The following is an 18,418-nucleotide window of genomic DNA, read 5'->3' on the forward strand; positions in this document are numbered from 1 at the left end:
ATATTTTATATCCTGACCAGTATTAACACTTAGCAAATGGAATGTCATTGTCTAATTTTGTTCATTAGAAATTTCTATAAAGATATTATCAACGGCCGTCTTTCAGCCATTAGCTATTCTAGTTGTAAATTAACAGTATTAATGTAAGTTGAATGACATCTGGTGGATGTAAATGGAAAATCCCTGTATGGTCGCTCCTGCCAGCCACCACGTCGAGTGTCAACTTAAAGTAGTTTATGCCGACAGTAGCTACGTCATTTACAGTAATCTAGGTCCATTTGAGAAAATGCATGCTCCACTCTGAACAGGAATGTAACAAAGTGCTTCACCTACAAAAAATTAGGAAAGGATCCGTTTCTTATACGACTACTCGGGTTTTCAGAACTGGATTGGTACTTTAAAACGATTTGTTTTCTACATGAGTATTATGGTTTTGGGAACTCGACTGGTCCTTTTCTTGACGATGACGTGACTGGTCCCAGCGTGTTACAAACGTTCACCTAATGTGTTCTTTTGCTGCCTTGGTGGTAAAATTATTCTTCCGTATATACGACATGTCACGTGTACATGATTTTTGACAAGCCGTAGATCTTGGACCACACTGTCATACGCTTAACGTCTCCCTCATATGAGAAAGTTAAAAAACTTGTAGTTACGCTCTTATGCGTAATCGGAGATTAATGATAATCTTTGAGTTGTTTTGAAAATTTCATATTTATACGTGCAGAAGACATCTACAAAAGGTAATACTCGATTTTGTAAGTTAATATCAAGTAGCCATATATCCAAGTGATTTAGACAATTTCGTTACAGTTGTGGACTGGGAGGTAGAAGCAATGTGTTTTTCATGAGCTGTGTTGCTGTTTATTTTGCAGGTACTACAACAATCGGCTCGTGAAGTTTTGAACTAGCGAAATAAGCATTGTAACCACTTCTGGCTGAACGTTGAGGATTATTAATAAGATAAAACTGCAACAATAAATTTATTGACAGTGTACACGAGTCAATAGTAATATCTTGGAATGTTTGTAAGTTGAAATCGTCTGTCATATGTTTTCAGTTTGGCTGCATAGAGCCGGCGTCGTTGTTAACCTTAGTGGAAACAGCGGCAATTCGAGATTGTTACATTCAGAAAGTTTGGTAAAGTGTGCATGTAAAATGTAAAAATGTGTGATTTTTTCTACTATTACAAGGAATCATGGCAGAAATAAAATCGCTGTTTGTGCGGGTGCAATAATTGTCTTTGGTATACTGTTAGCTTCTACGGATTTAATTAAACAACATATTCGACACAACGTTTCAGGTAAGACAAATAACTGTCAAGGAATAACAAAATCGGAAGCAAATTCGCTCGACACTTAGCCGTACTAAATTGTGTGTGGTAGATGAAATGTTGAGAGTAAATGCATTGCCGTAGGTAAGGAGTCTGTAGAGAGACGGGTGGGGCGGACGGGTGGATAGCATGTCATAGTAACACTTCCAGTTTCCACCAAAAGCCACTTCATGTTGGGGATCACAAAATGCTATCGCTATATTAGTAATTGTTTCTTACTGTTGTATCAAGTTTTTAAATGCTGACATTAAAGCTGTATAAGAGGAAGAGAGATCAATGTTAAGTGTTTGGCAAATCAACATTTGAAATTTCGCTTGGCAGTAAATTTTGTGAACGAAGAGAATCCAAAATTTGACGAACAACAGATTATATGAGTTGCCGCAAACCATTCTCTTGAATATCTTTTATATACGACAAATTTTAGGAGAAAATACAGTAATTTTGGGTTACCAAATTACGGCAAAACCTTTCAGAGAATTCAAAGAAGCCAGGGTTTCATATAAAAATATCATATGGAAACGCAAGTTCAGTATTTTTTGGAATTGCATACCAATTATTGTAAGCACTACTTCAATAGCTTAAATATAAACAAATAAACAAATTCAAACATGACGCTACCATTACTTTCTAGGCTAATATGTAAATGATTCCTGCACCCCTCCTATAACACACAATTTGCTGTTGAAGTTTGTAACACGTTACAGCTTAAGGTAGCATTTCTTGAAGTAATTGAGCACAAAGTTGCAGAGAATTCTGTCTGGGGAAAATGCAGTGAATTATTCAATAGGAATGATATATTGTGTTACACTACATTGCCTCTAAATAATTCCTTAACTATAAAGGTGTAGCAGTATATAGGGGGTGGCACAACTTTGCAGTGAATAATTTCGTGGCTAAGTGAAAGTGTACATATTGAAAATATAATAGTAGTCATATTAAGAAAAAAGTCATTTGCATGTAAGAGCATCAAAAAGAAACAAAAGGAAATGTGAACATTGTAGGATGATGATTAAGAAATACTGCTAATAACAACAGTGAGTTGTCTTGTCACATATATGTAGAAAGGTTTGCAGTCGTCAGTTACGACTTGGTTAGAGGATGAGATTACATAGCTCTTCATTCACAGTTACTTAACCTACAAAATTTCAATATCTGGCTGTAATGCCTTCTACCACAAGACTAGCCACTTTATAGAAGCACATTTGTCTCCCCAGACAGTAATTGTCAGCCGTGAAAACAATTATTTTCCTGTTTTGTGCATAATTAAATTAACATGTATGTGGAAACTTTGCTGCTGGGACTCTTACCCTTGGAGTATATTGACCCTCTTTAACAACAGACATAACAGGCACATTTATTATTTCATGGGATCAGAAGATTTTGCTGCTGTTTGCAACTGACAGGGTTGATGGCTGTCATTTGTTTGTAGGCAGAAAACATTTAAGTTTGGAAAATTTTGTGCACTGTTCAGAATCTGCCCAACAAGTTGGATGTGGAACCCACTCCGATAGCTGTAATAAGCTCTCTGTCGTCGAAACGTATTTATTCCTCTTTAGTCCTCCAAGAACCATCTCTCAGTGATACAGAATTTGCGAGAGTAGCACAACGCAAATCAGTAGACAAAATTATACAACACACAATATACCTAACTTGCTTTATGATGAAAAGGGGGGGGGGGAGATAGGACAGTAGGACAGGTAGTCAGCAATTGTAAAATTATTTTTGGAAGGCCCATGGGCCTCGTGAGAAAAATCAAAGCAAAAGCATAATTTCGATCTTCATTGCCACACACACTTGGAGGACACCCACCGATGATGACAAACAACACAACTGTAGTGCCCTTGAATCAACTCCATTCTCTCCACTTGGAAACTGAGTTAACAGAGACGACTATAATATATTTCAAATTTTGACAAGATTCCCTTGTGAAAGCAGTAAACCATAATCATGCCCTGAAAGGTGACAAGGTGCTGTAGCTATCCCCTTTCATTTATATCCACTACTGAGTCCTCTAAATAATCTTTAATAATTGTGCAATATGCATTCCTTGTGAAGAATGTTGTAGCTGCCTTTTTAAACAGATGTATTTTAGTAATCTTTTTTCACTTCATTTGGTTGTTTATTATTCGGTTTTATCCCCTGTTATAAAATGCTGTTCTGAGAGGTTTTTTTTTTTTCCCCTGGGCAAATGTAAGTCCAAACTGGCCTTTGTGACATAGTTATGCATAGGATTATTAGTGCAGTATTTAATAATGTTTTCCCTGATATGCTCCGCAGATGGGAAGATGTACTCACTTGGTTAAGTAAGGATGCTCATCTTTTTAAATAGCTCTTGACAATGAGCCTGACTACTGTTTCCAGCTATTATTATGACCTTTTTCTGCAGTTTAGAAACTGTGTCCATATTTTGTGCCTTTGAGTCCCAGAAAAGAAACCCATAGTTAAGAACTGAGTGTATGTAGGCATAGTATGTTGCCACAAGACCGTAGCTATTACAGACTGATGATAACTCCCTAAGAGCATTACGTGCTGGTGACATTATTTTTCCCAGTATGTTTTTATGTTCATTCATGTTAGCTGACAATCAATGTTCATACCTGAAAACTTAGTTTTTGTTACACAGTCCATAAATTTATCATCTATGTATAAAGTGATGGGGATGCTTCCTCTCTTTATGCTGTAGCTCATACTGTTCATTTTCTTCATGTTTGGTGTTAATTTACTACATGCTGCCAATTGCAAACATTCTTGAGATGTGCTTCTTTTTTTTTTTTTTCCCCTCCTAATAGGAGTTTTGATGTCTCATTGGTGACTATGACGTTGCTGTCATTGGCGACGAGAACTTTCTCTCCGTTTCTTACACCATCTGGGAAGTCATTTATACACTTATATGTTAAGAACAGAACTGGACCCAATACACTACCCTGAGAAACAACTATGTTTGTTTTTCTTGTTAGACAGTTGTTTTACTAAAAATTTACTATCAACAGGTTTGTGAGCAGTCTCCACCTTTCACACCCTGTTTTCCAAGTAAGACTGAAAGCACTCACTTGCTGTTCCTCTTATACCTGGCACTTCTAACTTGCCCATTAGTGTTTTATGCCTTGGTCAAGTTTAAGAAACTGCCAATATTGCCATTTTCCACTTCTGAAACCAAATTGTGCTTCATTAAAGAGGTTGTATTTATTCACGTAACTTATCAGTCTCTCTTTCATGATTGCTTCAGTTACTTTTTGAGAATGAGGACTACAGTGAAAGTGGCTCGTAATCTTTAATTTTTTCTGCATTATCCTTCTTTCGTAAGGGCACATCTTGTGCATGCTTTAGGTACTCTGGTAAAACACTTGAAGTAAAGGACTTGTTTGTTTATAGGCGTTGAATGCACACCTTCAGAACTGAGGCAGGAACCTCATCTATGCTTTCTGATGTCTTGTTTTGGGATTGCTGTACTGTTTTCCTAACTTCAAGCTCAGCTGTGAGAAGCAGCATTAGTGTCCTTCTTGTGTAAATCATTGTGGGTGCTACATGGGTTTTAGGCAGATTTTGCTGCAGCTTATTTATAGTACCAGAGAAGTAATCATTAAAAACTTTTATGAATTCCTGAAGACTTTTATTTGTATGTTGTTATACTTCTGTGCCTTTCCCCGTTTCTTGTTTTATAACAAACCCCACCTCTTTTCTTGTATTTTCTGCATTATGTATCATTTTGACATCGAATGATTTTTTGCAAGCAGAACTCATATGTTTTTATTTTACTTGTGATTGTACTCAAGAAACTGTGGATTAGTGCAGTGCTTTTGCAAAGATTTGAGGAATTTGTCATTGAGGACTTTCGAATACCCACAATTGCCTATCTATTTTCCTTTGCTGCATTAGAAATGGTTACTTTTGGAAATGTCTCCTCAAAAATTAATTTAATCAATTTGCAGAATTTAGAGGACTTAGCATTGACATTGCCTTCTGTATGCACATGGTTGATTTGCCAATGCCTGTTAAGAGTTGCAGGTCTCACTGAACCTGTCTTCAGCTTTATTATCAGACAGTACTGATTCAAAATGCCAAGATCTCATATAAATAGCCTGCAATTTTCCCTGTCAACTTCCCTAAGTACATTTTCTAAAATTTAAGCCTTTTTTTTTTTTAAAAAAAAAATCCATTTAGCAGTGTTTACCATTTGTGCAATGACAAAAGTGCTCAAAAGGTTTGGGAAGTTATCACTAACTGAACCCCCAACACCTGCATTAATATTCACATCTCCATATATTATTATGTTAGTCTTTTTGGGGATGAGACACTTTTCAGGACTTAATTTGTTGAAGCAAGTGTCCACATTACTGTTATGTGAGACACACACACACACACACACACAGAATGATTAATTGCTTATATACATCTAGCTTCGTTTCTTTAATGGCTGCCAATTCAAAATGTTTATCTATGCCAGTTGTTATCAGACTTCTCTAATTTTAAAATGTGTGCCACCCTTGATACAGATACGTAATCCCCCAATTTTTAAAGTTCACCTATAGTAGTGACTGGAAAATTCATATGATGTTAGCAGTGTATGCTGCAGTTAATCATCTGTAACCAGTGCTCTGTAATGCATACTACTGTGCTGCTCAAAGATTGTAATTCAGCTTCAAGCTGGTAACCTTCTTCTTATAATATGGGTCCACAGCCTCTACAAATCCTTTAAATGATGTTATTTTTGCTTGTAGCTGTAACTGTTCTATTGTGTCATCACTCAAAAGCTGGAACTGCAAGAGAACAATAAAACAGTAACTGTTGAAAGTGAAAATGATGGTGTTCTATTCTATTTGGAGATGGTTTGTAGTGGAAAAATGACTTGTGCAGATCAGTTTTGGATTTTAAAAAGATGTGATTCACTACTACTTTCTTGCATGTATGTCTCACTGGAATCTGTGGTGTATACTTATGACTGTATTATAACCTCCAAAGGAAAATGTTACAGATCATGTAGTTGTTTGAGCTTTTTTAAATATAAGTTCAGCGGTTATGGGCCAGTAAAATTCAGAGAGCCGAACAATAGTTGACAGTTATTAGTGTGAGTATTGTAAGCTGCTGCTGTTAATATAGGACTGCACCTCTTCACAGATTTTACCCAGTGAACTGAACTGTCATTTGTATTTCCCACTATAAAATTATATTTTATGTTGCTCTTAGCTGTCACACAGAGGTATTTGAGTGATGTAACTGACTTGTGACTTATTGGTTTACTGGCAGATAAAAATCAAATATCCCACAAAATCCTGCTTACCAAGTTTGAAGAACCAATCTAGGAACAGTCCTTAGATATTGCTCCCATACAGACAGCAAAAATAAAATTAGACTGCTTACAGCAGACACAAAGGCGTTTAAGCAATCATTCTACCTGTGGTCCATATGTGAATGAAACGGATAAAAATGCCTGATATGTGGTAAAGTGGTATCTTCTGCCATGCACTTAAGTGATGTGTGCGGAGTATAGATGCGGATATTCGTGAACAACAGACATTTGCACTTGGTTATACTGTGTATATTTACATCTACATCCATACTCCGCAAGCCACCTGACGGTGTGTAGCGGAGGGTACATTGAGTACCTCTATCGGTTCTCCCTTCTATTCCAGTCGCATATTGTTCGTGGAAAGAAGGATTGTCGGTATGCCTCTGTGTGGGCTCTAATATCTCTGATTTTATCCTCGTGGTCTCTTCGCGAGATATACGTAGGAGGGAGCAATGTACTGCTTGACTCCTCGGTGAAGGTATGTTCTCGAAACTTCAACAAAAGTCCATACCGAGCTACTGAGCATCTCTCCTGCAGAGTCTTCCACTGGAGTTTATCTATCATCTCCGTAACGCTTTCGCGATTACTAAATGATCCTGTAATGAAGCGTGCTGCTCTCCGTTGGATCTTCTCTATCTCTTCTATCAACCCCATCTGGTACGGATCCCACACTGCTGAGCGGTATTCAAGCAGTGGGCGAACAAGCGTGCTGTAACCTACTTCCTTTGTTTTCGGATTGCATTTCCTTAGGATTCTTCCAGTGAATCTGTCTGGCATCTGCTTTACTGACGATCAGCTTTATATGATCATTCCATTTTAAATCACTCCTAATGCGTACTCCCAGATAATTTATGGAATTAACTGCTTCCAGTTGCTGACCTGCTATATTGTAGCTAAATGATAAGGGATCTTTCTTTCTATGTATTCGCAGCACATTACACTTGTCTTCATTGAGTGCAACTGCCATTTCCTGCACCATGCGTCAATTCGCTGCAGATCCTCTTGCATTTCAGTACAATTTTCCATTGTTACAACCTCTCGATATACCACAGCATCATCCACAAAAAGCCTCAGTGAACTTACGATGTCATCCACAAGGTCATTTATGTATATTGTGAATAGCAACGGTCCTACGACACTCCCCTGCAGCACACCTGAAATCACTCTTACTTTGGAAGACTTCTCTCCATTGAGAATGACATGCTGCGTTCTGTTATCTAGGAACTCTTCAATCCAATCACACAATTGGTCTGATAGTCCAAATGCTCTTACTTTGTTCATTAAACGACTGTGTGGAACTGTATTGAATGCCTTGCATAAGTCAAGAAACACGGCATCTAACTGGGAACCCGTGTCTATGGCCCTCTGAGTCTCGTGGACGAATAGTGCGATCTGGGTTTCATACGATCGTCATTTTCGAAACCCATGCTGATTCCTACAGAGTACGGTACACCGCTGCAAGAAGGGGGGCAAGTTCCTTCGCATACTCTGTATAAAATCGAACTGGTATCCCATCAGGTCCAGCGGCCTTTCCTCTTTTGAGCGATTTTAATTGTTTCCCTATCCCTCTGTCGTCGATTTTGATATCTACCATTTTGTCATCTGTGCGACAATCTAGAGAAGGATGCTGGTCTTTACCCAGACTGTTTACTGTTATGAATCTCCACTGATATTGCCTCTTTAAATAAGGTTTTTTGGCATTAATAAATATGTTGTACTGCCTAGAATCCTCCAGTCGATTATCTTTGCAGGGCCTAAAATCTGTTAAGTTAGGTTTGAAGGAGATAATGTGGTTGTGCGTTGATGGAAACAATTAACGTGAATATGCAGCCTGGATTGCAGTGATGGACTGATCTGTAGTTAGACACTGAGATTCATTGTTATTAGTATTTCCTCCATATTTAACACACCTTTCCTAAGAGACACAAGATGAAATCGGGTATGTATTTTGTACTAGAGAAATGTTACAGTATTTTAGTAAATGTTATATACATATGTTGTTGTTTTAAGTCCATATGCTGGTTTGATGCAGCTCTCCATGCTACTCTATCCTGTTAAGCCCCTTCATCTCCAAATAATTACTGCAATCCACATCTATTTGAATGAGCTTACTGCAGCTTCCTGGAAGATTAAAACTGTGTGCTGGACCGAGACTTGAACGCGGGACCTTTACCGTTCGCGGGCAAGTGCTCTACCATCTGAGCTACCCAAGCATGACTCACGCCCCGTCCTCACGGCTTTACTTCTGCCAGCACCTTGTCTCCTACTTTCCAAACCTTACAGAAGCTCTCCTGCGAACCTTGCAGAACTAGCACTCCTGGAAGAAAGGATATTGCGGAGACGTGGCATAGCCACAGCCTAGGGGATGTTTCCAGAATGAGATTTTTCACTCTGCAGCTTATTGCACTTGTCTCTTAGTCTCTGAAATTATTATCCCCCACACTTCTTTCCAATACTAAATTGACGATTCCATGGTTTCTCGGAATGTGTCCTATCAACTGATCCCTACTTTTAGTCAAGTTATGCCACAAACTTCTTTTCTCTCCAGTTCTATTAAGTACCTCTGCATGTTACATGATCTACCCATCTAAACGTCAGCATTCTTCTGTAGTGTCACATTTCAAAAGCTTCTATTCTCATTGTATCTGAAATGCTTATTGTCCACATTTCATCTCCAGACGAGGCTACACTCAATCCAAATGCCTTCAGGAAATGCTATCTAACACTTAAATTTATAATTCTTGATTAAAATTTTTCATAGGTGTGTGTAACGTATACTGGTGACAAGTTACTATACCGTTGTAGTACAGGGCTATTACAAATGATTGAAGCGATTTCATAAATTCACTGTAGCTCCATTCATTGACATATGGTCACGACACACTACAGATACGTAGAAAAACTCATAAAGTTTTGTTCGGCTGAAGCCGCTTTTCAGGTTTCTGCCGCCAGAGCGCTCGAGAGCGCAGTGAGACAAAATGGCGACAGGAGCCGAGAAAGCGTATGTCGTGCTTGAAATGCACTTACATCAGTCAGTCATAACAGTGCAACGACACTTCAGGATGAAGTTCAACAAAGATCCACCAACTGCTAACTCCATTCGGCAATGGTATGCGCAGTTTAAAGCTTCTGGATGCCTCTGTAAGGGGAAATCAACGGGTCAGCCTGCAGTGAGCAAAGAAACGGTTGAACGCGTGCGGGCAAGTTTCACGCGTAGCCCGCGGAAGTCGACGAATAAAGAAAGCAGGGAGCTAAACGTACCACAGCCGACGGTTTGGAAAATCTTACGGAAAAGGCTAAAGCAGAAGCCTTACCGTTTACAATTGCTACAAGCCCTGACACCCGATGACAAAGTCAAATGCTTTGAATTTTCGGCGCGGTTGCAACAGCTCATGGAAGAGGATGCGTTCAGTGCGAAACTTGTTTTCAGTGATGAAGCAACATTTTTTCTAAATGGTGAAGTGAACAGACACAATGTGCGAATCTGGGCGGTAGAGAATCCTCACGCATTCGTGCAGCAAATTCGCAATTCACCAAAAGTTAACGTGTTTTGTGCAATCTCTCGGTTTTCTGCGAAAAAAACGTTACAGGACATGTGTATCTGGACATGCTGGAAAATTGGCTCATGCCACAACTGGAGACCGACAGCGCCGACTTCATCTTTCAACAGGACGGTGCTCCACCGCACTTCCATCATGATGTTCGGCATTTCTTAAACAGGAGATTGGAAAACCGATGGATCGGTCGTGGTGGAGATCATGATCAGCAATTCATGTCATGGCCTCCACGCTCTCCCGACTTAACCCCATGTGATTTCTTCCTGTGGGGTTATGTGAAAGATTCAGTGTTTAAACCTCCTCTACCAAGAAACGTGCCAGAACTGCGAGCTCGCATCAACGATGCTTTCGAACTCATTGATGGGGACATGCTGCGCCGTGTGTGGGAGCAACTTGATTATCGGCTTGATGTCTGCCGAATCACTAAAGGGGCACATATCGAACATTTTTGAATGCCTAAAAAAACTTTTTGAGTTTTTGTATGTGTGTGCAAAGCATTGTGAAAATATCTCAAATAATAAAGTTATTGTAGGGCTGTGAAATCGCTTCAATCATTTGTAATAACCCTGTATATGCATTCAGTTCAGTTTCATTTGTTGAATGTATCACACATGTAATAAAATCACTCCAGTTCTGTTGTATGACTGTGTTGTGTGGACATTACCCATGTATGTATGTGGAATTTTGCTTTGATAAGCACTTTCAGTGCAGGTCTGGTTTGAAAATGAACAGCTATGAGTAAAATTAGCCACCAGCATAAATTACACACAAATGTGATGAAAATTTAAATAAAGAATTATCAAATCTTAAGTTTCTGGTCATTCCCAATAGTATATTGTAACTGTACATCTTAAATTTATATTTGATGATGTTAACTAACTTCTCTTCTTCAGAAATGTGTTTCTTGCCATTGCCATTTTACATTTTTTATCCATTCTACTTTGGCAGTTGTAAGTACTGGCCCAAAAAGCAAAACTCATGTACTACTATTAGTGTCTCATTTCCTAAACTAATTTCATTAGCATTGCCTGATTTAATTAGACTATATTCCATTATCCTTGTTTCCGTTTTGTTAATGTTCAACTTAAATCCTCTTTTTGAGACACTGTCCATTCTGTTCAGCTGTACTTCCAAGTCCTTTGCTCTCTCAGACAGAATTACTATGTCATTGGTAAACACCAGAGGTTTTGTTTCTTCGCCCTGAACTTCAAATCCGTTTCCAAAATTCTCTTTGCCATACATCACAGCTTGCTCAATGTATAGACTGTATAACATCAGGGGTGGACTGCAACCCTGCTTCACTCCATTCTCAACTACTGCTTCCCTTTCATTCCCTTCAATTCTGATAACTGTCATCTGGTGCCTGCGCAAGTTGTAAATAAATGTCCAGTCCCTGTATTTTACCCTGCTACCTTCAGAAATAGAAACAGTGTATTCCACTAAATGTAGTCACAAGCTTTCTCCAAATCAACAAATGCCTCAACATAGGTCTGCCTTTCCTTAATCTGTCTTCTAAGGTAAGTCATAGGGTCAGTATTGCCTCGCATGTTCCAACATTTCTGTGCAACCTAAACTGACCTACCTCAGAGTAAGCTTCTACCAGTTTTTCCATTCTTCTGTAAATAAGTTGTCAGTATTTTGCAACCATGACTTATTAAAATAATAGTTTGGTAATATTCACACCTGCCAGCATCTGATTTCTTTGGAATTGGAGTTGTTACAGTCTTCTTGAAATCTGGGGATATTTCCCGTGTTTTGTATATCTTGCACAACATGTAGAAGAGTTCAGTCATGGCTGGCTCTCCCAAGGATGTCAACAGTTCTAAAGGAGTTTCGTGTACTCCAGGATCCCTTTTTTTTTCCACACAGTCTAGCCTAGCCTAGCCTAGCCTAGCCTAGCCTAGCCTAGCCTAGCCTAGCCTAGCCTAGCCTAGCCTAGCCTAGCCTAGCCTAGCCTAGCCTAGCCTAGCCTAGCCTAGCCTTTCAGTGTCCTGCCAAATTATTCTGGCATTATTATATTGCCCATCTCATCTACATCTAAGTCCTCTTTTTATAATATTGTGTTAAAGCTGACTTCCTTTGTATAACCCTCTAATATATTCCTTCCACATCACAGCTTTGCTTTTCTGTCTGAGCTCTTGATATTCATACAGCTACTTTTCTTTTCTCCAACGGTCTCTTTAATTTTCCTGTAGTTGGTATATATCTTCCCTTTAATGTAATATGCTTCTAAATCCTTAAATTTGTTATCTAACCATTACTGCTTAGCCATTTTGTAGTTTCTGTTAATTTTGTATTTAAGATGTTCATATTCCATTTTGACTGGTTCAGTTGCTACATTTTTATATTTTCTCCTTTCATCAATTAAATTCAATTCCTCCTGTGATATCTAAGGATTTCTACTAGGTTGTGGTTAACCTGTTTGATACTCTGCTGCCTTCAGTACTTCATCTCTCAAAGCTACCCATTCATCTTCTACAGTATTCCTTTCCTCTGTTTGTTTCAGTCAATCATTGCCTACTGATCCCTCTGAAACTCTCAACAACCCTTGTTTTTTTAATCCAGGTCCCATCTCCTTAATTTCCTACCTTTTTGCATATTCTTCAGTTTTAATCAACAGTTCATAACTAGTAAATTATGATCAGAGTCCACATCTGCCCTGGAAATGTCTTTCAATTTAAAATCTGGTTCCAAAATCTCTGTCTTACCCATATATAATCAATCTGGAACCTTCTGTTGTATCCAGGTTTCTTCCATGTATACAGCCTTCTTTCATGATTTTTAAACCTAATGTGAGTGATAATTAAATCATGCTCTGTACAACATTCTACCAGGTACCTTCTTTTTCATCCCCCCCCCCCCCCCACCCTTTGTACTATCGAATTCCAGTCCCCATCACAATTAAATTTTCATTTCCCTCAGCTATCTGAATAATTTCTTTTACCTCAGCATACGTTTCCTCAATCTCTTCATCTGCAGAGCTAGTGGGCATGTGAACTTACACTGCTGTGGCAGATGTGGGCTTCATGTCTATCTTGGTTACAATAGTGTGTTTACTATGCTGTTTATAGTAGCTTACCTGCATTGCTGTTTTCTTATTCATTATTAGACCTATTCCTGCATTACTTCTATTTGATTTTGTATCTATAACCCTGTACTAATCTGACCATAAGCGCTGTTCATCATGCCACCAAACATCACTAATCCCCACTATATCTGTCTTCAAACTGCCCATTTCCATTTAAAAATTCCATCCTGTGTACTCAATTAAGGGCTGTAACATTCCATGCTACAATTTGTAGAATGCTAGTTTTGTTTCTCCTGATGATATCCTCATGTGTAGTCCTCACCCAGAGTTTGAATGGGGGAACTGTTTTACCTGTGGAATATTTCATGCAAGAGGATGCCATTATCATTTAACCATACTGTAGAGCTGCATGTCCTTGGAAAAAGTAACAGCTGTAGTTTCCCTTTGGCTTCAGCTATTCATAATACCAGCACAGTAAGGCCATGTTGGCTGATGTTACAAGACCAGATCAGTAAATCATCCAGACTGTTTCCCCTGCAACTACTGACAAGGCTGCTTGTCACTCTTCAGAAACCACATGTTTGTCTGAACCCTCCACAGATACCCCTCTGTTGTGGATGTACTCACGGTTGGACTATTTGTTATCGTGGAGACATGCGAGCCAACCCACCTCGACAATGTCTGTGGTTCATGGTGTATATACCATATTTATGTGGATCTAATACGCCATTAAATGTGTTGTATACTTAAATTTTAAAAATTAAAATCATAAGAAAATTTGTTGGTGCATCACTGCTAGGTCAAATTTACTTTACGCAACAGGAACTATCAAAATAACAATTATTGTTAAGTGATACAGTCATTATTAAAAAAGAATTCCTAACTTGATTACCTACATGACTAGCAAACAAACGTACCATAAATTACAGGCATTGGTCGTCATTATTCACTAATGTCATCATTACTGGAATCCTCGGAGGAGTCTGCATCACACACAGATTCATGTGCTCTTTCCCCATCATCCTTCACATCATTCCTGAGCACATCATCTTCAGAGTAATTGAAATACAGCATTTCTTGAATGATTTTATCATCATTTTCTGCTTCAATGCTTTTCCAGGCAATCTAAAACCCAGTGTGCAATAATGTGAGGTGCAACAAATTAATTTCTCCTGTCGGAGTTAGTTCACAGTTTGGTTCACAAAACCATGTTTTTTACTTTTCCTGGGCATAACCTTTGAAAGGTCCGTTTATACTAACATAAAGGTGTTGTAACACAGAAGTCATTCCTCTATTAATAATGAGAAGGTAATTGGCTAAGCTGTGGATCTTCTTTTGAAGTCGTCAGTGAGATGACCATGAAATACATCAAGACAAAGTTGGCAAAGGCCACTAGGACAGTTTCCCTACTTTTTGGAACCATTCAAGCATTACAGTTTTAGGTACCCATCCCTTATCTTGATATTGAACAGTATCGCCATTATGGAACAGCTTTCCATTTCTTAGGGGTCTTGGGGCTTGTTTTCCACTTGAAAACAAGGGAAATTACATCCATCTACTTTGATTATCATCATACACTTATGAGCTGCTTTTAAAACCCAGGTATTTTGATGGTTTTGAAACCAAACTGATGTCTCATCAGCATTGCCTGTTTGGGTCATTAAAAAATTCTTCTCTTTCCAAAGTGTGGTGACATACTGCTGAAATTCTTGAAGCTTTTTTTCCCAAAATTGTGTGGAATCTTGTGGCAATCAACCCATCCATGACTGGCCTTAAGCTCTTGCCTTGGTATATTAAGAACTATAGCAACCTCTTTTGCTTTGTTTCTTTCGGTGTCACTAGGCACAAGTTGCCCATTCTTCTTCCTCTCACAGACAAATTCCAAAACTACTTCTTCAGGATGTCTTCTTTTGCAAGGACCATTGAATTTCTTTCTGGTTGTGGTAGTTTCAGGGGTGACATCCCTATAAATATCATACCTCATAACAGTCTCAATATGGTACAGGATGAAACTTGCTGGCAGATTAAAACTGTGTGTCAGACTAAGACTCAAACTTGGGACTCGAGTTAGTCTTGGCCTGACACACAGTTTTAATCTTCCAGGAAATTTCATAACAGCCCACACTCCACTGCAGAGTGAAACTTTCATTATGGTACAGCATATCATCTTCCACCTCAGCCTCCTTCTGCAGGCCAATGAGGAGCTCTGTGTCATTGTGGTGGAGCGACATGTGCATTTTGTCCATCATACCCAACTGGTACCAAAGAACAATAAGGTTTATACTGATTTCTTCATGTTGGCCTTTCAAGACAATTCATTGCCTGAAAAAATCAATGTGATGGTGTATAGATATGGTGCAAAACCATATATTCCCCATTCCACGTGATGCTTCAAACGTCTTGAGATTCAGCCTCATGTTTTTGCATTGTAACCCCAGCCCCATCTCTAGGGATTGTGGACATCAGTTGCATTAGAAAAACACACACACACACACACACACACACACACACACACACACACACACAAACAACTGTGTTAACTGCAGAGAGTGCCATTCCTCCTGTTTACTGGACTGCACCATCTTCCAAAGAGAAAAGAAAATCCAAGAATACAAGACTCCTGACCAACTCGCATATCTGGAGGCCAAGAAGAAATATGATTGTTTGCATCGTGACAGACATCCTCTTTTGTGACAGTACTGTGGCCCTTCATGCCTTCTATGCCAAGCCCTTGGGGCCATTTGTCTACACCCACTCTCCTGGTGTTTGAGGGCCCTCTTCCTACTATTGTCATCCCCCCCCCCCCCCAACCCCTTCCCTTCCCAACCCCCAGAAGGGACCGATGACCGTAGCAGTCTGGTCCCTTTAATCCCACAAACCAACCAACCAACCAACCCCCAGATAGAGAAGCAACACCACCTCAGCCGTCTCTCACCAGGAAGGGGTCCTTCGGAACATTTCCCTCCCAGGATCCTGCTAATCTGCAACCAGATACCAGCCAGTGGCTGATGAAGCTGCAGGTTGCTGCTCATATTGCTTCACGTTCTTCATTTGCCCCTGAAACTAGGGCAGACAAGCCCCCACTGATATTGAAATCATCGAAGGAGGAGAGGGGCAAAAATTGTGAAGTATACAATTTCACATTCCTGAACATTTAAAGGAAGTTCTCAATTTGTGTACCACTTTGAAAACTTACCAACATCTAACTGTATATATGTGCAGCTTTTTCCCGGACATTACTTCATTATATATATCTGAAAAAGAGTGTGAGGCCACCATTAATGTTATCTGGTAGGTCATTAATATACAACATGAACAGCAACCATCACAGTACACTTTCATGAAGCTTGTCTAAAATTACTTTTACATCTGCCAGTGACTCTTCATTGTAGATGAATCCAATTTCAAATTTTGTGTCTAAACCACATCATGATATTTCGTTGATTATCAGTGTATCACTGAGTCAAATACTTCAAGGAATTTAGAAATTCTGCCTCTATCTTAATGCCTTCATTCCATGGTTTGAAAATGCCATGTGAGATGATGTTGGAATCTATGCTGGTTGGCATTAAAGAGATTGTTATGGTTGAGATACCTCATTATGTTCGAGCTCAGAACACATTTGAAGATTTTACAACAGATGAATATCCAAAATATATCTGATGGTAGTTTTGCGAAATATTTCTGCTACAGTTGTAGACAGTGTGACCTGCTTTCATAAAAGTATATGACATAGTTTCTTGTTCTAGGCATTTATAGTGAGGCACTCAGAACTAAAGTGGATCGAGTCCATAAATTATAGTTTGGTGCCAAGTTTACAGCTCATTGACACAAGCTGAATACTACAGTGATGTAGAATATAATTTCCTTTTTGTTGTCGAAATATGAAGACTAACTTAAATGTGTGTCATAATTTGAATCTTCAAAAACTACTATTAAGTGCCAATTCAACTGTAAACCAGAATTAACTGGACGTGATCCACGTTGGCCCTGAAATACTTTTCACACAACGTCAATCAAATGAATAGGACACTGTGAAAGTGGAAACATTTTTTCTTATTTAACAGCTGTATCTTAAAATAGTCTAAATAATGCAAAATTAAGCTTTAAATGGTCTCATCAAAGAGAGATACATCATTATGTGATTCTGCGATTTCTTCATTCAAGTACTGGGTGATCAAAAAGTCAGTTTAAATTGGAAACTTAATAAACCACGGAATAATGTAGATAGAGAGGTAAAAATTGGCACACATGCTCGGAATGACATGGGGTTTTCTTAGAACCAAAAAAATTGCTAGATGCTCGAAAGATCTCTTACGCGCGTCATTTGGTGAAGATCGTGTGCTCACCCGCCACTTTCGTCATGCTTGGCCTCCCAGGTCCCCAGACCTCAGTCCGTGCGTTTATTGGCTTTGGGGTTACCTGAAGTCTCAAGTGTATCGTGGTTGACTGACATCTCTAGGGATGCTGAAAGACATCATCTGACGCCAATGCCTCACCATAACTCCGGACATGCTTTACAGTGCTGTTCGCAACATTATTCCTCGAATGCAGCTATTGTTGAGGAATGATGGTAGACATATTGAGCATTTCCTGTAAAAAAAAAAGCATCACCTTTGCTTTGTCTTACTTTGTTATGCTAATTATTGCTATTCTGATCAGATGAAGCGCCATCTGTCGGACATTTTGTGAACTTTTGAATTTTTTTGGTTCTAATAAAACCCCATGTCATTACAAGCATGTGTGTCAATTTGTACCTCTCTATCTACATTATTCCATAATTTATTCATTATTCAAATTTATTCTGACTTTTTGATCACTCGGTATGTTTGTGACCTACTGACAGTTTCTGTATGTAGGCTTTTGAAATAGGTGTGTGTGTGTGTTTGAAGGAATAAATGGTAAATGTGAGAGTGTATTATTTTTATTTGCCTCGGTGTGACCTTTCTTGGAGTTTTGTACATTGAGTCTTGCTTCTTAACAGATTTAGAAATTTTTCATAGACATAATTGCTTTTGAGATGTCAATATCTGTACTAAAGGTTTTTTTTAATTTTTTTTTTTTTAACTGTAGTGTGAAAGACACCTCCTGTGCAAACCTTGTGTACTTCATCTTTAACATCATGATGGATGGCGTTCACCATTCTTCTTCTCTATTATTATTATTATTATTATTATTATTATTATTTTGTGTGTGTGTGTGGGGGGGGGGGC

General features: G+C 38.8%; 1 protein-coding gene across 1 annotated transcript in view; it reads left to right on the plus strand.

Moving 5' to 3' along the window:
- Positions 1-608: 608 nt before the first annotated feature.
- LOC126249641 (serine/threonine-protein kinase GL21140-like) overlaps positions 609-18,418 on the plus strand; it is a 223,118-nt gene continuing 205,308 nt past the window's right edge. Inside the window, exons 1-2 of the mRNA XM_049951319.1 lie at positions 609-743; positions 876-1,303. The gene's annotated coding sequence lies outside the window, so the exon portion shown is untranslated. The remainder of the gene's footprint in view (positions 744-875; positions 1,304-18,418) is intronic.

Source organism: Schistocerca nitens, chromosome 3 (genome assembly GCF_023898315.1).
Source record: "Schistocerca nitens isolate TAMUIC-IGC-003100 chromosome 3, iqSchNite1.1, whole genome shotgun sequence".
Taxonomy (NCBI): Eukaryota; Metazoa; Arthropoda; class Insecta; order Orthoptera; family Acrididae; genus Schistocerca; species Schistocerca nitens.